The sequence below is a fragment of the Somniosus microcephalus genome, chromosome 10 (assembly GCF_052327205.1).
Source record: "Somniosus microcephalus isolate GS21.2 chromosome 10, FLI_Smic_1.0, whole genome shotgun sequence".
Classification (NCBI taxonomy): Eukaryota; Metazoa; Chordata; class Chondrichthyes; order Squaliformes; family Somniosidae; genus Somniosus; species Somniosus microcephalus.
The window spans coordinates 126126072-126148071 of NC_140996.1; positions in this window are offsets into that span (position 1 = coordinate 126126072).

The window sequence follows — 22000 nt, forward strand, 5'->3', positions numbered from 1 at the left end:
CTGGCGCCGGCCAGCTCTTAAGGGGGAAGGGTCGACTTGGTCTGCTGCCACGCCCTGGACACTGGAGCCCTCCAGCTAGGCCTGAACACTGCTGCTGGACCCAAATAGCGCCTCAAAGTATGGAGAAGGCCCGTGAACGAGCGCAGCGCTTCTCAGAGCATGATCTGAGGGTGCTGGTTAGCGCTGTGGAGAAGAGGCGCCATATTTTGTTCCCAGACAATGGGAGGAAGCCGCCGGCCCGCGTCTACCGGAGAGCCTGGAGGCATGTCGCCACCAGGGTGACATCCAACAGTGAGGTCCCCAGGAGCGCTGTACAATGCCGCAAAAAGCTCAAAGACCTCGCCAGGATTGTCAGGGTGAGTACCCTTTCCAGTGTCCTCCTCATCCTTGCATATGCACCTCACATTATGGGCAAAGGGACCTGAAAGCCCTAATGGCCAGCCCTCATGCAGCAGCTATGGGACAGTCATGAACATCAATTGCACATTGTGCACTTAACACACTGGCCAGGCTATTCGACCATGGGAGGCAGTGCACACAAGATCAGGGCTACACACTGGCCAGACTATTCCACCATGGGAGGCAGTGCACACAAGATCAGGGCTACACACTGTACTTAGAGGCCGTCCTTTCTCTTGCAGGCCAAGCTGGCCAATAATAAGAGGAGCCGGACTGTGACTGGGGGAGGCGGACCCCAGATCCAGCCGCTCACCGAGCTGCAACAGCGCGTGGAGCGCATCATGGGTGCCCGGGTGATTGGCCCCGTTGCATCTGGAGATGCCGACCCTGTTCTGGGCACCAATGGTAAGGACATCACCTTTTGGACCTCTCTCGTCCCACTTGCGCAACAGATCTACATCCTTTGCCACTGTCCGACCAATGCGCTGAATGCCACCACTCATGCATCCCTCGCTGACGCCCTCTCCTCACTCTAAAGCTACTCTTGTGCCTTCCTGCTTTCAGATGGTGAGGAGGAGGTCCCTGAAGTTGCCAGTGACAGCCCCTCAGAAGAGGAGGAGGAGGAGGAGCAAGAGGAAGGCGGCCCATCAGGGGAACCCTCAGCCGCGGCAAGCCATGCCACTGTAGGGGAGACGTCTTCCCTGGAGGGGAGCGTGGGGGAAGTGTCGGAGGGGAGTGTAGCTCCTGGGACCAGCGGCCTGCAGAAACGCGGGAGGGGGGTGGAAGCTCAGCGGCCTTCTCCCCAGAGGGGGGAAGGGTCGGAGGGGAGTCCAATTGCTGGGCCCAGCGGCGTCCAGCAACGCAGGAAGGGTCGGCCAGTTCGGCGGCCTTCTCCCCAGAGGGAGAGTCCGGCCTCCAGTCCGGAGACGGTCAACGCCGAGGAGATGCGCCGCCTCGAGGACATGTCCGCGGACTCGGAGCGCCGGCACACGGAGCTCATGGGGGTAGTGGGACGGATGCCTGAGGCCATCGAGTCCCTGTCTCGGAGTGTCACCGAATTCGGGGCCTCTCTGGCAGCGGCTGGCCAGGTGATCAGTGGTGCCGTGCAGTCACTGGCTGCTCTGATGCGGTCACAGAACAGGGCAACACGGACACTCACTGCTGCCACACTCGCTGTGTCAGCCCGGCATCGCCAGGGCACCCGGCGCGCTGCAGCAGCACAGCGGTCTGTCCCTCGGCAGATTGCTGCGCATGCTGCAGTGCTGGCCCGGTCGAGTGCCAGTGTCTCAGGTGACCAGCGAGCGCCTGCCATCCGCCAGCTTGCCCCCATTCCTCCAGCCGCCACTGCCACTCCCCCAGTGGAGCTGCCACGAGCTGCTGCAGCGACTGATGCTGGCCAGCCACAGCTGCAGCATTCACCAGCCGGCCCCTCGAGGGCCAGACCTCGTCTAGGCCGACCCCCAAGGGCATCTGCCGTCACGACATGTGCCCCTCAGGAGCCTTCCCCCAGCCTTGCAGCAGCCACTGGCCTCACTTTGAGGAGGAGCAGCAGGGCGTCCAGGGGCCGGCAAAGTTTGCAGAAGGCATCGCCCTCGCGGGACACAAAGTAGAGGGTGTGTCCAAATGTTGTGTTTTTTGGAATGGTTGTTTTTTGAAGGCCGAGGATGAAGGCCATTTTTGTTTACATCTTTTGTTAATCCTCCCCAGGCTGTGGGAGTGAGTCATGTGTGTGAGTGTTTTTTGGGGATTTCGTGTGTTCTTGGTTTTCATGTGGGAAGGGCCCTGAGTTTGTACAATAAACCATTTTATTTATTCACATTGTCCATGTTTGATCTTTGAAGTGTTTGTTGCCTTAACCGGCTGAGGGCTTGCGGAGCAGCTGCAATCATGTTCTTTCATTGGCACAAGCCATTCCCTGACAGGGGGCCTGGAAGTGACGTTCAATAAGCCGCCGACGGGCGGACCTTGGACCTTCTGCCTCCCTCCTGGGCTGGTACTCCTCGTCCTCCTCCTCCTCATGCTCCTCCTGCTCCTCCTCCTGAGGTGGTGGTCCAACGTGAGGTGGCAGTGCCTGAGTCCTGCGGATAGCCAGGTTGTGCAGCATGCAGCAAACGACGACGAATTGGGAGACTCGCTCCTGCGAATACTGAAGGGCTCCCCCGGAGCGATCCAGACAGCGGAACCGTTGCTTCAGGACGCCGATTGTTTGTTCGATGAGGTTCCTGGTCGCTTGATGGCTCTCGTTGTATGCCTCTTCAGCAGGGATCGTGGGCGCGTGGAGCGGGGTCATGAGCCAGGTACACAAAGGATAGCCTTTGTCCCCGATAAGCCATCCTCTTGGGTGAGGCTGTGCCTGGAACATGTCAGCCACAGTTGTCTGTCGCAGGATAAAGGCATCGTGGCTGCTGCCTGGAAAGCGGGCATTGACAGCTAGGATGCGCTGCCTGTGGCCACACGCCAGCTGTATGTTGAGGGAATGGTAGCCCTTCCGGTTGTGGTAATCCTCGGCATGCTCCAGAGGTGCCCGCAAAGCCACATGCGTGCAGTCAATGGCGCCCTGCACCATGGGGAAGCCCGCTATTCTTGCAAATCCCACTGCACGCTGCTGCTGCTTGTCCAGGGTCATGGGGAAGGAGATGAATTGACGTCTCCTTCTGAAAAGGGCATTGGTCACCTGGCGGATGCAGCAATGCATAGCGAACTGGGAGATGTTAGTGATGTCCCCAGCAGCGGATTGGAAGGAGCCGGTGGCATAGAAGTTGAGAGCCACCGTCACCTTCACTGCCACCGACAGAGACATCCTGCGCATCAGCTGTGGATGCAGATCTCTGTGAAGCAGCTGGCAGATGTCTGCAACCACCTCCCTTCTGAATCGCAGCCTCCTAACACACTGCGCGGCAGACATGTTGAGATAGGAGAACTGCTGGCGGTATACCCTGGGTGGGTAAGGCCTCACTTGGCGACGCCTGTTGCCCCCTCTGCGTTTAGCCAGGGCTGCCACTCTCTCACGGTGTCTGTAAGCCTTTCCGACATAAGGCTGAAACTCAGCTTTGGCACCCAATGCAGCCCCCATAATATGCTGGCAAACACTGAGATCTCAATGAAGGCAAAGATAATTGCAAAGCTCTGGCCTGAAGCCAAAAAGACCTGTCCTAGTGTTGGGCCAAAGCAGTAAGCTCTCTTCCTTGGTCTCTCTCCAAAAATCCGTTGCACAAGAGTGAATGCTGCAAAATGGCTGCCCTTTATAGTGCAGGGTAAGTGCCCTTTAATTTGCGCTCCCCGCGGCCCGCCTCGGCTGTGTACCATTCCACTTCACAGTCGTTAGGGCCGCCCGGCGCACAATGGGGCGGCGCGAGTGAAGTTCCGGTTCCGGGCGCACAAAGGGCGTTGCACGAAGAAATGACGTCATGATCAGCGCGCGCAAAGACTTTGCGCCGGCGCTAAATGTCTACTGAAGTTGGGGCGAGGCGCAGATCGCGCTGCGCCTGGGCGCTAAGCGCCTAGCGCTCGAGATCTGCTCCTCCTAAGGCGCTAACGGCTGGCGCAGCCAACTGAATTTCTAGGCCTTAGTCTTTTTAGAATTATTTACTGTGGCCCTGTTTGATTTACACCCTTGATTTCTCTGCCTTCTCCTTTTGCTTTTCTCCGTCCTGTCTTTTGTTTCTAGCCTTGCTTCCCTTTCCTCTGTCTCCCTGCACAGGTTCCCAACCACTTGCCATTTTAGTTTAAACCCATCCCAATAGCACTAGCAAGCACTCCCCCTAGGACATTGGTTCTGGTCCCGCCCAGTTGCAAACCGTACGATTTATACTGGTCCCACCTCCGCAGAACTGGTTCCAATGTCCCAGGAAATTGAATCCCTCCCCCTTGCACCATTCCTCTAGCCACATATTCATCTGAAATATCCTTCTATTTCTACTCTGACTAGCACGTGGCACTGATAGCAATCCTGAGATTATTACCTTTGAGGTCCTATTTTTTAATTTGCCTCCTAACTCCCTATATTCAGCATTTAGGATCTCACCCCATTTTTTACCTATATCGTTGGTACCTATATGCACTATGACAACTGACTGTTCACCCTCCCCTTCCAAAATGTTCTGCAGCCGTTCTGAGACAACCTTGACCCTTGCACCAGGGAGGCAACATACCATCCTGGAGTCATATTTGCGGCTGCAGAAACGCCTATCTATTCCCCTTACAGTAGAATCCCCATATCACTATAGCTCTCCAGCTTTTTTTCCTCCCGCCCTGTGCAGCAGGACCACCCACGGTGCCAGGAAGTTGGCTGCTGCTGCCTTCCCCCGATAAGCCATCTCCCTCCACAATATCCAAAGTGGTATATCTGTCTGAAAGGTTGATGGCCACAGGGGACCCCTGCACTACCTGCCTGCGCCTACTACTCTGCCTGGTGGTCACCCATTCCCTTCCTGCCTGTGCAGCCTTTACCTGTGGTGTGTCCAACTCTCTAAACGTGCTATCTACGATGTCCTCAGCATCGTGAATGCTCCAGTATGTATCCATTCACAGCTCCAGTGCCACAATGCGGTCTGTCAGTAGGTGCCGCACACATAGATGTCAGGGACACAGGAAGTGTCCCTGATTTCCCACATAGTGGAGGAGGAACATGCCATGGGGCCGAGCTGTGCTGCCATGACTTACCCTTTAATTAATTCAAATTAAATTAATTCAAATCAATACCACTAATTACACTACAATTAAATGATATACTCAAGGGCCCTTGTTTACTAGCACACCCCGCTATACAACAGAGACCCTAGAAACTATAAACCACAAAAATTAAGTTTAGAAATAAGTGAGAAAGAGAGAAATACTCACCAACCAATCACTTACCTGCTTTCTGGTGAAGTAACACTTCGATTACTTTTTACTTCTCTCTGCTGCCGCCGGTGAGTCTGGGCCGCACTCTCTCTCCCCGCTCCTTAACTCCTTGGTCTCCGCGCTCAGTCTCCACCCAGGGCCGCTCTCACTGCTGCCGCCGGTGAGTCTGGGCTGCTCTCTCAATCCCCGCTCCTTAACTCCTCGGTCTCTGCGCTCACTCTCCACCCAGGGCTGCTCTCACTGCTGCCGTCGGTGAGCCTGGGCCGCGCTCTCTCTCCCCGCTCCTTAACTCCTCAGCCTCCGTGCTCTGTCTCCACCCAGGGCCGCTCTCACTGCTGCTGCCGGTGAGTCTCGGCCGCTCTCTCTCTCCCCGTTCCTTAACTCCTCGGCCTCTGTGCTCAGTCTCCACCCAGGGCTGCTCTCGCTGCTGCTGCCGGTGAGTCTGGGCCACTTGCTCTCTCCCCGCTACTTAACTCCTCGGTCTCTGCGCTCAGTCTCCACCCAGGGCCGCTTTTGCTGCAGCCACCAGTGAGTCTGGGCTGCTCTCTCTCTCCCCGCTCTTTAACTCCTCGGTCTCTGCACTTAGTCTCCCCCCAGGGCCGCTCTCGCTGCTGCCGCCAGTGAGTAAAATCAAGGAAAACCCAAAGATGTTTTATAAATATATTAAGAGTAAGAGGATAACTAAAGAAAGGGTAGGGCCTATTATAGATCATGAGGGTAATCTGTGTGTGGAGGCGGGAGAAGTCACAGAAATCACAGAAACCCCACAGTGCAGATAGAGGCCATTTCAGCCCATCGAGCCTGCACCGACACATATCCCACCTGATCCCCGTAACCCCTACACCAACACATATCCCACCCTATCCCCGTAACCCCACGTATTTAATCCCCTTATCACTAAGGGTCAATTTATCATAGCCAATCAACCAAACCCGCACATCTTTGGACTGTGGGAGGAAACCAGAGCACCCGGACGAAACCCACGCAAACACGGGGAGAATGTGCAAACTCCACACAGATAGTCACCCGAGGCCGGATTCGAACCCGGGTCCCTGGCGCTGTGAGGCAACAGTGCTAACCACTATGCCACCGTGCTGCTCTTTTTATGATTTCCCTTTCATAAAACCATGCTGACTCTGCTTGACTGCATTCTGATTTTCCAAATGCCTTGCTACTGCTTCCTTAATGAAGGACTCCAGCATTTTCCCAATGACAGATGTTAGGCTAACTGGTCTATAGTTTCCTGCTTTCTGTCTCCCTCCTTTCTTAAATACAGGTGTTACTTTTTCATTTTTCCAATCCGCTGGGACCTCTCCAGAGTCCAGGGAATTTTGGTATATTGCAACCAATGCATCCACCATCTCTGCAGTCACTTCTTTTAAGACCCTGGGATGCAGGCCATCTGGTCCAGGGGACTTGTCATCTTTTAGTCAGTAGGGTTCTTAATGAATACTTTGCGTCTGTTTTCACAAAGGAGAGGGGCAAAGCAGACATTGCTATCAGAGAGGAGTGTGAAATATTAGATGAAATAAACATAATGAGAGAGGAAGTGTTAAGGGGTTTAGCAGCTTTAAAAGTGGATAAATCCTCAGGCCCAGATGAAACTGTTAAGCGAAGCAAAAGAGGAAATAGCAGAGGCCCTAACCATCATTTTCCAATCCTCTCTTGCTTCAGGTGTGGTACTGGAGGACTGTTAATGTGGTTTCTTTGTTTAAAAAGGCAGAAAAGGATAGACCGAGTAATTACAGGCCAGTCAGCCTAACCTTGGTGGTGGGAAAATTATTGGAAAGAATTCTGAAGGACAGGATAAATCTTCATTTAGAAAGACATGGATTAATCAAGTATAGTCAGCATGGTTTATTAAGGGAAGGTCGTGTCTGACAAACTTGATTGAATTTTTTGAGGAGGGTAGATAAGGGTAGCACATTTGATGTAGTGTATATGGACTTTAGCAAGGCTTTTGATAAGGTTCCACATGGCAGACTGGTCATGAAGCTAAAAGCCCATGGGATCCAGGGCAAAGTGTCAAGTTGGACTCAAAACTGGTTCGGAGACAGGAAGCAGGGGGTAATGGCTGATGAGTGTTTTTGTGACTGGAAGGCTGTTTCCAGTGGGGTTCCGCAGGGCTCAGTGCTAGGTCCCTTGCTTTTTGTGGTATAAGAACATAAGAATGTAAGAAATAGGAGCAGGAATAGACCACTTGTCCCCTCGAGCCTGCTCCACCATTCAATAAGATCATGACTGATCTTGGGCTCAAAGCCACTTCCCCGCCCGCTCCCCATAACCCTTCACTCCCTTATCTTGCAAAAATTTGTCTATCTCCACCTTAAATGTATTTAATGACCCAGCCTCCACAGCTCTCTGGGGCAGTGAATTCCACAGATTTACAACCCTCTGAGTGAAGAAATTCCTCCTCATCTCAGTTCTAAAAGGGCGACCCTTTATTCTAAATCTGTGCCCCCGCGTTCTAGACTTCCCCACGAGGGGAAACATCCTCTCTGCATCTACCTTGTCGAGCCCCCTCAGTATCTTATATATTTCAATAAGATCTCCTCTCATTCTTTTAAATTCCAATGAGTATAGGCCCAGCCTGCTCAATTTTTCCTCATAAGTCAACCCCCTCATCTCTGGAATTAACCTAGTGAATCGTCTCTGAACTGCCTCCAATGCAAGTATATCCTTCCTTAAATAAGGAGACCAAAACTGTATGCAGTACTCAAGGTGTGGTCTCACCAATACCCTGTACAATTGTAGCAGGACTTCCCTGCTTTTATACTCCAACCCCTTTGAAATAAAGGCCAACATTCCATTTGCCTTTTTGATTACTTGCTGTACCTGCATGCTAACTTTTTGTGTTTCATGCACAAGGACCCCCAGGTCCCTCTGAACTGTAGCATTTTGTAATCTCTCCCCATTTAAATAATAATTTGCTTTTTTATTTTTCCTGTCAAAGTGTATAACCTCACACTTTTCCACATTATATTCCATCTGCCAAATGTTTGCCCACTCACTTAGCCTGTCTATATCCCTTTGCAGCTTCTTTGAGTCCTCTGCACAACTTGCTTTCCCACCCATCTTTGTATCATCTGCAAACTTGGCTACATTACACTCGGTCCCTTCATCCAAGTCATTAATGTAGATTGTAAATAGTTGAGGCCCCAGCACCAATCCCTGTGGTGCCCCACTAGTTACCGTTTGCCATCTGGAAAATTACCCCTTTATCCCGAATCTCTGATTTCTGTTAGTTAGCCAATTCTCTATCCATGCTAATATATTACCCCAATTCCGTGAGCTCTTATCTTATGCAGTAACATTTTATGTGGCACCTTATCGAATACCTTCTGCAAATCCAAATACACCACATCCACTAGTTCATTTTGTCCACTCTGCTCGTTACCTCCTCAAAGAACTCCAGCAAATTTGTTAAATATGATTTCCCTTTCATAAAACCATGCTGACTCTGCTTGACTGCATTCTGATTTTCCAAATGCCTTGCTACTGCTTCCTTAATGAAGGACTCCAGCATTTTCCCAATGACAGATGTTAGGCTAACTGGTCTATAGTTTCCTGCTTTCTGTCTCCCTCCTTTCTTAAATACAGGAGTTACTTTTTCATTTTTCCAATCTGCTGGGACCTCTCCAGAGTCCAGGGAATTTTGGTATATTGCAACCAATGCATCCACCATCTCTGCAGTCACTTCTTTTAAGACCCTGGGATGCAGGCCATCTGGTCCAGGGGACTTGTCATCTTTTAGTCCCATTATTTCACCAAGTACTATTTCCTTAGTGATAGTGATTGTCTTTAATTCCCCCCTCCCTGTGGCCCCTTGATTATCCATTATTGGGATGTTGTTAGTGTCTTCTACTGTGAAGACAGATACAAAATATTTGTTCAGAGTCTCTGCCATTTCCCCGTTCCACATTATTAATTCCCCAGTCTCATCCTCTAAGGGACCAATGTTTACTTTAGCTACCCTCTTCCTTTTTATATACCTGTAGAAGCTCTTACTATCTGTTTTAATGTTTCTTGCCAGTTTACTCTCATATTTCATCGTCTCTTTCTTTATTATTGTTTTAGTCATCCTTTGCTGGTTTTTAAAAATTTCCCAATCCTCTGGTCTCCCACCAATCTTGGCAACATTGTATGCCTTCGTTTTCAATTTGATACCATCCTTTACTTCCTCAGTTAGCGACGGATGGTGCTCCCTTCTCTTAAAATCTTTCTCACTGGAATATATTTTTGTTGAGAGTTATGAAAATATCTCCTTAAATATCTGCCACTGCATTGCAACTGTCTTACCCTTTAATTTATTTTTCCAGTCCACTTTAGCCAGTTCTGCCCTCATGCCACTGTAATTGCCTTTGTTTAAGATCAGGACACTGGTTTGAGATACAACTTTCTCACCCTCCAACTGAATTTGAAATTCAACCATGCTATGATCACTCTTTCCTAGAAGATCCTTTACTATGAGATCATTTATTAATTCTGTCTCATTACATAGTACCAGATCCACAATAGCCTGCTCCCTGGTTGGTTCCATTACATACTGTTCTAGGAAACCATCCCGGATGCACTCTATGAACTCCTCCTCAAGGCTACCATGGCCAGTTTGATTTGCCTAATCAATATGGAGATTAAAATCACCCATGATTATTACCGTACCTTTTTTACAGGCCTCCATTATTTGTTGATTTATACTCTGTCCAACAGTACTGCTACTGTTTGGGGGCCTGTAGACTATGCCCACCAGAGACTTTTTCCCTTTATTATTTTTTATCTCCACCCAAACCGATTCTACATCTTGATCTTCTGAGCCAATATCACTTCTCACCACTGCACTGATCCCATCCTTTACCAACAAAGCCACCCCACCTCCCTTTCCTTTCTGTCTATCCTTCCAAATTGTCAAATACCCTGGAATATTCAGTTCCCAGCCCTGATCACCTTGCAACCACATCTCTGTAATGGCGATCACATCATACCCATTTGTATCTATTTGTGCCGTCAACTCATCTATCTTGTTACAAATGCTGCGTGCATTCAGATATAGAGCTTTTAACTTTGTCTTATTACCATTTCTCCTTGTTTTGGCCCCATTTTCTGTTGCACTCTTATTTTTAAACCTTCTGTCCGTTTCTGTCTCACTCTGGTTATTATTTCCCCCAGCTCTATCCAGCTCTATTGCTTTCTCATTTCTCATTGACTTTTTAAATTCCCGCTCACCTGGATCCTCCCCCCCCACTATTTAGTTTAAAGCCCTCTCCACAGCCCTAGTAATTCAATTTGCCAGGACTCTAGCCCCAGCATGGTTCAAGTGAAGCCCGTCTAAATGGAACAGCTCCCTCTTAGCCCAGTACTGGTGCCAGTGCTCCACAAATTGAAACCCATTTCTCCCACACTAGCCTTTGAGCCACTTTTTCATTTCTCTGAACTTATTTACCCTGTGCAAATTCGCTCGTGGCTCAGGTAGTAATCCGGAGATTATTACCTTTGTGGTTCTGCTTTTTAATTTAGCCCCTAGCTGCTCAAACTCTCTCAACAGAACCTCTTTCTTTGTTCTACCTATGTCATTGGTGCTTATGTGAACCATGACAACTGGATCCTCCCTCTCCAAGTTTCTCTCCAGCCCAGAGGAGATGTCCTTAACCCTGGCACCAGGCAGGCAACACAGCCTTCGGGACTCATGCTTTCGGCTGCAGAGAACAGTGTCTATCCCCCCTAACTATACCATTCCCTATCACTGCAACATTTCATTTTACTCCCCCCACTTGAATGGCTCCCTGTACCACGGTGCTGTGGTCAGATTGCTCATCCTTCCTGCAGTCCCTGCCCTCGTCCATACAGGGAGCAAGAATCTCGTACCAGCTGGATAAGGCCAAGGACTGAGGCTCCTCCATCACTACCTCCTGGATCCCAATACCTGCTTCACTTGTAGTCACACCCTCCTGTCCCTGACCATGGAACAAATTGGAAGTAATTACACTAGTGGGTGTGACTGCCTCCTGGAACTTAGTGTCCAGGTAACGCTCCTCCTCCCTAATGTGTCGCAGTGTCTGAATCTCGGACTCTAGCTCATCAACTCTGAGCCGAAGTTCCTCGAGCAGCCAACATTTGCTGCAGATGTGGTCGCCGTGGACCTCAATGGTGTCCACCAGCTCCCACATGCAGCAACAACACCACCACATTTCCTGGTCTCCCATCTCAATTAATTAATTAATTAGTTTTAAAATTTGGAACACGTATATCTTTTAATCTACACCAAGGCACTTCAATTTAGATACCCAAGTTTGGAAAAAAAGCGAGAAATATAGAAATACTCACCAATCAATCACTTCCCTGCTTTCTGGTACTTCAATTACTTTCTACTTCTTTACACTCACCGGTCTGTTGTAGCTCCCACTGTTTTAGTAGCTCCGAACTCTCGCTCTCTCCTGGGCTCCCACTGTTTTAGTAGCTCCGAACTCTCGCTCTCTCCTGGGCTCCCACTGTTTTAGTAGCTCCGAACTCTCACTCTCTCCTGGGCTCCCGCTGTTTTAGTAGCTCCGAACTCTCGCTCTCTCCTGGGCTCCCGCTGTTTTAGTAGCTCTGAACTCTCACTCTCCTGGGCTCCCACTGTTTTAGTAGCTCTGAACTCTCGCTCTCTCCTGGACTCCTGCTGTTTTTGTAGCTCCGAACTCTCACTCTCTCCTGGGCTCCCGCTGTTTTTGTAGCTCCGAATATCAATGATCTAGACTTGAATATATGGGGTATGATTAAGAAGTTTGCAGATGATACTAAAATCGGCTGTGTGGTTGATACTGAAGAAGGAAGCTGTAGACTGCAGGAAGATATCAATAAATTGGCCAGGTGAGCAGAACAGTGGCAAATGGAATTCAATCCGGAGAAGTGTGAGGTAATGCATTTGGGGAGAGCTGACAAGGAAAGGGAATATACATTAAATAGTAGGACATTGAGTAGTGTAGAGGAACAAAGGGACCTTGGAGTGCATGTCCACAGATCCCTAAAGGTAGCAGGCCAGGTAGATAAGGTGGTTAAGATGGTATACGGAATGCTTGCCTTTATTAGCCGTGGCATAGAATACAAGAGCAGGGGGGTTATGCTTCAACTGTATAAAACACTAGTTAGGCCTCAGCTAGAGTACTGCGTGCAGTTCTGGTCACCACATTACAGGAAAGATGTGATTGCGCTGGAGAGGGTACAGTGGAGACTTACAAGGATGTTGCCGGGAGTAGAGAATCTTAGCAATGAGGAAAGACTGGATAGGCTGGGTCTGTTTTCCTTGGAACAGAGGAGGCTGAGAGGAGACCTTATTGAGGTGTATAAAATTATGAGGGGCCTAGATAAAGTGGTTAGAAAGGATCTATTTCCCTTAGCAGAGGGGTCAAAAACCAGGGGGCACAGATTTAAAGTATTTGGGATAAGGTTTAGAGGGGATTTGAGGGGAAATTTCTTCACCCAGAGGGTTGTGGGTGTCTGGAACTCACTGCTTGAAAGGGTGATAGCGGCAGGAACCCTAACCACATTTAAAAAGTACTAGGATGTGCACTTGGGATGCTCTAACCTGCAGGGTTATGGACCAAGAGCTGGGAAGTGGGATTAGGCTGGATAGCTCTTTGTTGGCCGGCGCGGACACGATGGGGTGAAATGGCCTCCTTCCGTGCTGTAACTTTCTATGATTCTATGATTCTTTGAAATAATATTTGAATTGATATGGTACCTGTCAGAAATGTCACAAAGGGCTTCACAAATAATGAATTACTTTGAAGTGCGCTGACTCTTGTTATGTAGGCAAACTCAACCATTTTGCACAAAACAGGGTCTAACAAACAGCAACAGCCAGTTAATCTGTTTTTGGCGGTGTTGGCTGTGGGTGAAATGGTGGTTAGAGCACCAGAAGAAGTTCCTGCTCTTGGTTCAAACAGTGTTATATCATCTTTAACTTCCACCAGAAACAACAGATGAGGTTTACTGTCTTTTCTAAAGTACAGCACCTCCAACAAAGCAACATTTGTTCAATACTGCACTGTGGTGTAAACACAGATTATGTGCTCAAGTGCTGGGGCTTGAACTACCTTCAGACTCAAAAGGTAAGAGCGCTATCAACTGTAATTGGTGGTCATCAGTGAAATATAAACCACCAGTGAGTTGGGCCTGCATGACTCACTCACTTGGGCTGATGAGATCTGCAGCTCCTGTCACTTACTCTTTATTTTTCAGTGAAGCACTATAACTTCTCTTTCACACTCTTTAGAGGTTTTCTGTGATGGCAGCAGTTTGAAGATGACAACAGGTTCGATGCTGCATGACAAAATGCTGGGGTGAAAGAGCTCAGCTACTTCATAGCGTGTAACAGGGAGAGTCAGTAATAAAGGAAGATAAATGCACATTGTGATCCTTGAAAAATTATAAATCTTTTATGTGTTAAAGACAATTTAAGACATCTCATAGATTTCCTGTACTGGTGAATTGAAAGTTGCGTTTTTATAAATATTGTACACTGTATATTAATTTGTACTCCAGCATGCTACTTAAAAAAGTACTTAATCGGCTTTAAAGCGCTTTGGGACATCCTGAGGTCATGAAAGATGCTATGTAAATGCAAGTCTTTTTTTCTTTTATGTATTCCTCTAACAAATAGACCCCTCCCCCATCGGTATGTACAAAACTCAAAAATCAATGACACACATTGGAGGAATGTATTCCATCAAATGTACTGTATTGAAACCAGGCTGTTTTCCTATTGCTTTAATTTTTTGACTTGTTCATACCTAATTGTGTCACACTTAATACAAGGTATTTATTACTATTGGAGCAACAATTCCAAAGAAGGCATGGAAAAATGAGCAAGTTAAACATGGTGGGCTAAAAATTTGATAGCCCCGAAAACGGGCATGGGGATTGCGATGCGTGGTTAACCGACACCTGTTCAGAGTAGTGCAGGCAACACGCAAATTTGTTGCTGCTTGCTAATTTAAATGGTAGTACCATGCAGCCCAGGTTTGCGTGAGGCTAGCTTGCACTTCTTAAAGAAAGCCTGCACCTTTTAAAGGGAGGTGCAGTTTGACAAGACCAGGTGCTGGAAGTCATTCCAGAAGGTAGTTTCAACTGGGAAACATTCAGCAATGGCACAGCAAGGCAATGAGAGGGCTCCAATGTTCTCAGACACAGCACTGGAGGCCTTAGCACAGGAGGTGAAGAGGAGGAGGGAGGTCCTGTTTCCACAGGGGACCAAGAGGACCTCCAAACAGTCACTGCAAAGGCTGTAGGAGCAGAAAGCCATGGAGGTCAATGCCAACAGTGTTGCCCCGAAGATCTGAATGCAGTACCGGAAGAAGTCCAATGACCTCACGTGTGGTCAAGGTCAGTAAATGCAACTTCAAATGCTATATTCTCAAACTGCACCACTAGCCTCACACACCCCTATTACTCACCTACCAACTATCTCTATCAATCATGATTCATACCTCACATTCACATGCTCCAGCTCACCCTCACACACTTATGACTGGTGCAAGCCTCACACTCACATCGCACAGCTTGCACACACTGCCAGCTATTCAACTATGACAGCTACATCAGCAATCACATTGAACCATGCTCATTGACACATTTTCCTCTCTCTTGCAGGACAAGGTGGCACACAACCATAGGCAGTGGCAGCTAGCCAGAGGGAGACAGATGCATCTCCTAATTGTGACTCCGCTCAAGGAGACAGTGCTCAGCATAATTAGAGTGGTTGTGACTTAGGCCATGGCCAGCGGCAGCGCTGAAACCATTGAACATGACGGTATACCTAATCCTCCTTCTCAAATCCCACTTCCCCCTCATCCCACAATTGCTTGCGACTTACAAGCTGCAGATAATGTAAGCATGCCCCCCTTGCTTCCCCCCGCCGCACTCCCCTCACCATAACCCTACCCTTGTGCCTTTCTCATTTCAGAGACTCAAGAAATCCAACCTGCCAGGCAGTGGTGGAAGAGGAAGAGGAGAGTGATGATGATGAAGAAACATCACCACTCGATTTGACACTTGCTGCCACCAGCTCAAATACTGAAGATGGCTTAGAGGCGGGATCTGTACGTGGGCATGTGTGGGCTGCAGCAAGGGCAGGAGGATAGGGTAGTGCAGGTGTCAGCTCCCTGGAGGGCAAGGCCGCACATGACTTCTGCTGCACAGGACTCAGATGAGGAGCTTGATGGGGAGGCCTTCAGAAAAAAGCTGAAGGGTATGAACAACAAAATGCTTGGTGCATTGGCAGGCCTGCCAGAAAGCCTGAATGCAATGTCAAGGAGCATGGAGGAGTCCAGCTCCAACCTTGCACAGGGCTTTACACAGAACTTGGAGCCCATCCTTTTCAGCGTGGAAGGGGTGAGCAGATCCATTAGCGCACTTGTGGACCCAACCATCATGCAGCATCTGATGGCCAATGTCTCGGCTTCCATTGCAGCACAAGCAGAAACCACCCAACGTCTGAGTGCTGCAATGGAAGCTCAGACTGAAGCCATGCAAGCTCAGCTTGTTGCCACGCAAGCACAGACTGCTGCCATCATGGCTGCGGTTAGCAGTATTGAAAGAGGCTTGCAGGGTGTCACAGCAGTCCAGCAATCTGTCCTCCAGCAGATTACTGGGATTGCTGAGGTGCTGCCCCGGGGAAGTGGCTGTGGCTCCATGGAGCACAAACCTGCTCTCCTCTCTCAGGATGACAGCATTCCTACTCCCACCCTTGCCGCTCCACTAGTGCCCTTGCTGTTGCCTCTCAGCTAGCCAGCCCAGACTACTGCCGCTCATGCCGAGATGGTGCAGTCTGAAGCCAGGTCTTCTAGGCCCAGAGCTGTTCGAGGTCATCCTGCAAGGCCATCTGCAGCCTCCCCTACTGAAAGTCAGCAGCCTTCCATCAGCCATACTGCTGCCACTGGGGTAGCACTGTGTAGGAGCACTAGGACAGGCAAAGGCACACAGAAGACAGGCACTAAGGGAATGCACAAGGGTGATTAGATGACTTTTGAATGAAATAGTATAATGGTTTGATTCATAAAATTGGTTTGGAATGTTTGTTTTGTGGTGGCTTTTAATGTCGCATTATGGCCACGAGAAGACTTTGATGGTCAGTAACAGAGGGAAGGTAAAGTGTGGGACTATTGGTGAATGGAGAATTGGGATTGCATTCACTGGTACTGCAGTCAGATGAGTCGATCACGGACAGACAGGGCAGAAACGGGCTGTCAGGGTTGCCCCCTCCTTTCTGCTTCCTTCTCTTCCTCTTCCTTCTCTTCCTCCTCTTCCTCCTCCACATGCTGTCCTTGACCTGGACTGAGGCTGCTGGTCTGCCTGCAGCAGGTGACAGATTTCAGTGAACACCTCCTTAGGTAAAGCGGAGATGTCACATTCACTGTTCCTCGCTGAGGTTGAGGTAGGCGAATAGCACCCTGAAGACACTGGGTGGATATGACCTCCTGCTGAGAGTGCTTCTCTCCCTCTGCTCCTCCTGCCTCTTATAACAGCTTGTCCTGCTCTGTGTCGCCTCTGCTTATTCTCCATCATAAGGCAGGCCAAAGGGGAAGCAAACTACTGCACCCATGTCTGGGAGCATCTGGTCTGAGCAGACCCCTTGCAAGTCAGTACCAAGTCATTGAGCACATGCCACACCACTCCTTGTAGACTTTAGGCAACTTTAAAGAAGTCTAGAATACACCAAACACTTCTACAAACTCAGCAACAGCTAGTAGAAATCAATCAGTAGCTAACCTGTAAGTAGGTGATGATCCCTGTTGTGTATGTGTACCTTTAAGAGAATAACTGGTCTCAGACTGCAGTACCGGCAGTGACCACCCCTGTATAAAAAGGCGCTAGCAGCCTTCTGTAGTTTCAGTTCCCGATTGTCTCCATTCAGTAAAGACTTGTTAAACCAACTCCTGCATTCCGTGTCTCCATTAACACACGGATTTAATAATCCCTTTAAATAGCGTTAGTGGGGGATCCTTCCTGCTGCTGAATGCAAGGTTAAGAGAGGGCATTAAGCTCCAGCGTTGAGGTCGAAAATGGCAGCGCTGGCATCAAATCACTGTTACTCCCTGATTGACGTCACAATCTGCAAAATTCCAGCGCTCGCTCCCAGTGCTGATGCTAAGCCCCTCACCAAAATGCCGTCTGGCGCAGCCCGCAACAGAAGTGTGCGCATGCTGCTCGGATGCCATTTTCGACCCAAATCGGCACCCGCAGCGCCCAAACATAAGAACATAAGAATTTGGAGCAGGAGTAGGCATAACGACCCCCTGAGCCTGCTCTGCCATTCAATAAGATCATGGTTGATCTTCAACCTCAAATCCACTTTCCCGCCTGATCCCCATATCCTTTTATTCCTTTAGAGTCTAAAAATCTATCTATCTTAGCCTTGAATATGCTCAACAACTCAGCATCCACAGCCCTTTGGGGTAGAGAATTCCAAAGATTCACAACCCTCTGAGTGAAGAAATTCCTCCTCATCTCAGTCTTAAATGGCCGACGCCTTATCCTGAGACTATGCCCCCTAGTTCTAAACAACGGGTGCTATGCAACTGAATTTTTAGCCTGGTTACTGTAGAAATGTCCTTATAACTGAAACACTGATAACAAGGAACAAATAACTGCTCCATGTTTAGTTTGCCAAACTAGTAATTGAATTTGATATGGGCCTGGTTTTCTTTTGTCAAAATAAGTTCTGCTTCCATAAATTCTGAATGATCTAGATTGGTATGGTGGGATGTGACTAAATATTTTACTTGGATAACCATTTAGGCCTCCACTGCAATTTTCTTTTTTTTATCAGATGATATATAAAGGGCCTGACTTAGAGGTACTTTGCCATGTAAGCCATTCTTAACATCACACAAGTACTTTCATTCATCAGTTCATACTGGAAAATAATCAAATAATTAGCTGCTTTCTTCCTCACTTTGGAAAAAAAGACCCCTTCAAGCTAAATTAATTTTAATGATTTTTTTTGTTCAGCTGAGACTAAAGCCTCGATTTTCTAACTGACAATACCCAGTTTTTCAGGTGTAGAGTGGATATTCCTGATTGAAAAATTGGATGCAGATTCATTCTGTTGAGTTTCTGCCCATTTTGCCTCCATTTTGATTCTCTGATTGGGATTTAAATGAGAGAAGGAAACACTTGCCATTTTGTGGGCAGGTGCAAATAACTGTAGATAATGGGATTATTATATTATAAGCTCAATTTTCCATAATTTCTGCCCATTTTATTCTGTTCTATTGCCTGACCTGATAAACTGTGTGTTAACCATTGCTGGGCACAGTGCTGCATATGAAATCAGTTCCAGGATACTAGTACTGAGATTGTAACATTGCCAGGCCATTGCTGAAGCTTTTCTAATGGTTTCAATTTTTGATTTTTTTTTTGCACTGTTGACACTGATGTGTTTGAAGAACCTTAATGGCGACAGCTGTGGTGCTGCCATAATGCCACTATAGCTTTCCCATTGTGAATTCCCTGATATCTCTGCCTTTTGAAGGAAAACAGACTGATGGCAGGCTGCACCTGAGGCACCCACATACTCGAACATATAGGCAGAGGTGCAATGCCTCTACTTGTCTGATAAGCAGTGCCCGAGGAAGCTTCACTTCACTATTATGGAGTTATGCTAAATGCTGTAAGCAGTTCCGCAGCCAAATGCCACCCGGCAGCGGCACTGCCAGTGGATATGTCACATCCACACTCAACTATTAAGCACTGTGATCATTTCAAGCTGCCACTGGGGATATTGAACATATCAGCCGATCAGCAAATGTGTGAAGCAAGTTACAACTACATTGTTTGCTCAAACAACACAGTTCATCTCCTCCCAGACAACTGGCAGCAGAATATGAACGCACTGTAATTTTGCAGATTGACAGTATTCCTGACAATGTCATGGGGGTGGGCGGTGTTGTGTATGTACCTTTAAGGGAATAACTGGTCTCAGACTGCAGTACCGGCAGTGACCACCCCTGTATAAAAGGCCCTAGCAGGCTTCTGTAGTTTCAGTTTCCAGGTTGTCTCCATTCAGTAAAGACTTGTTATAATCAACTCCTGCAGTCCGTGTCTCAATTATACACGGACATAATACTGGCGACGAGTAAGAAACGAATTTACCTGCAACTCGGCAGCACCTCAGACGACGTTATTGAAGGTCGAAGCCAGAAGAAAAAAAAAAATCCAAAGAAACTCGAGAAATGGGCGTCGACCGTGGGCAACCGCCCTCCAAATCATCGAATTGAAAAGTGCAGGAGAGACTGTCGAGAGCCAGGCTTGGTCTCCAGTCTGTGGTTTCCCAGCTAATCGGGCTGGTGGCAGGTAGTGCACTGATCCTTCCTGGGCTGCGGCGGGCTAGAGCTCGATCGGGTGGCTCTGCAACGGGGCCGGGCAGCGAGTCGGGAAGCAAAGAGGGAGAGAGAGGGTGGAGCACACAGGGTGCGGCCGGTGCTTCGCAGCCAGGCAGCGTTCGGACCGAAGAAGAGGGAGGGAAGTGTCCCAGAGGGTCCGCTCCACGACGGGAACGGTTCTTTAATTAACGGAACAAATATTGAAGCGCGATAGAAAAATATAATCGCCAGCAACAGCGTTGGCAGCAGCGGCAGCGGCGGGAAAGCGCGCGAGGTGCCATCTTAACTCGGCGGGGAAGAAGGAAAAGCATGGGAGGCGCCATTTTGATCCATCGGGGACGAAGGCAAAGCGCGGGAGGCACCATCTTAGATTTTCAAGATGCCAAAGACTGGCGATATCACTGCCTTCGATAATGCAATAGAAGACTGGACCACGTATGTGGAAAGAGTCGAGGTATATTGCGAGGCAAACGAAATAGCCGAGGAGAAAAAGGCATTGGTATTGCTAAATTTAACGGGCGCAAGAACGTACGGCCTATTGCGGGACTTGATTACTCCAGCCAAACCGAAGGCGGAGAGTTTTAACGAAATTTTTGCTATCCTACAGAAACACCTAAATCCTACACCGCTGCTGATAGCAGAAAGATTTAAATTCCACAGGAGAAATCAGCATAAAAATGAGAGCAATGCTGATTACCTTACGGAACTATGCAAGCTATCAAAGCACTGCCAGTTCGGAGCAGGACTGGCAGATACCCTATGGGACAAATTTGTCTGTGGACTCCTGAGTGAAGGAACCCAGAAGAGGTTACTCTCAGAGAAAGAGCTGACGCTAGATAAGGCTTTCAGCGTGGCAGTATCGTATGAAGCAGCAGCAAGGGGAGCTGTGGAAATACAACAAAAGCCACAGGAATATGGCACCCACGAAATGACACGGGGATTTGCAAAATGTTATCGCTGCGGCAGAACAAACCATGACCAGAAGGACTGCTGGTCGAAGGACAAAATATGCAGGCAATGCGGAAGGATGGGACGCATTGCACGAGTTTGCAGGTCTGGGAAGAAGACCAATGACAACAAAAAGGCTACTAAGGAACCGTACAGGAAAGTACAAAAGATGACAGACAGTAGTTCCGAAGACCAGATGAGCAATAGTGAATCCGGGAACAAGAGACTAAGCTGTCTCAAACTTCACAACGTAATCGCAAAAGAGGATCACCAAACCATGTGGGTCACCCTCACGATAGCAGGGTCCCAAGTCAAAATGGAATTGGATACAGGATCAGCTCTAACCGTCATGAATCGACGAGACTGCGAGCAGCTATTCTCACACATACCCTTGAGAGAGACATCCATTGTCTTAAGGACATATACGGGGCAAAAAGTATACCCCAGAGGAAAACTGAGGGTGCCTGTCGAATACGGAAATTGTATCTCTACATTCTGCAAGATGGTGGACCACCGTTATTGGGACGTGAATGGATCAGAAAGATAAGTTTAGACTGGCACTCCATTCAGGCACTGACGGTGGCTGGTAAAAAGGATGACGACGTCACTCCTGGGCGATTGTCAACAATCTTAGCTGACGCCAAAGAGGTATTTCAACAAGAACTGGGCACTCTTAAAGGCGTAACCGCCTCGATAAAAATAGAGGAGAATGCAATTCCCAAGTTTTTCAAAGCAAGACCGGTACCATATGCAATTCGCCCAGCCATTGAGGCAGAGCTGGAGAATCTGGAGAAGGCAGGCGTGTTATCTAAGGTAGACTGGAGCGAGTGGGCGACACCCATCGTTCCTGTCATGAAGAAAACGTTAAACAATAAGTCTGAGGAGCCAAGGAAGGTTCGCATCTGTGGGGACTTCAAGGTGATGGTGAACCCAGCCCTTCACACAGTACAATATCCTCTTCCAAGGATAGAAGATATCTTCGCCTCACTATCTGGAGGGAAGCGTTTTACAAAAATTGACCTAGCACAAGCATATTTGCAGATGGAGGTTGAAGAATCCTCTAGGAAGTATCTCACGATAAACACTCACAAAGGTCTTTACCAGTATAATCGACTGGTAGTCGGAGTAGCATCAGCTCCGGTGATATGGCAAAGAGCGATGGAACAAGTCCTGCAAGGGATTCCGAGGACTCAGTGTTACTTGGACGACATCCTGGTGACAGGTGAAGATGACTGAACACCTTGCCAACCTAGAGCAGCTGCTCACTAGACTACGTGAACATGGGCTACGAGCCAATCGCCCCAAGTGCGAGTTTTTTAAGAAACAGATATCGTATTGTGGCCACGTGATTGATGAAGAGGGGTTGCATAAGTCCCCTGACAAAATTGAAGCGGTAGTTAAGGCTCCAGCGCCTGAAAATGTGTCGCAACTGAGGTCATTCCTTGGATTGG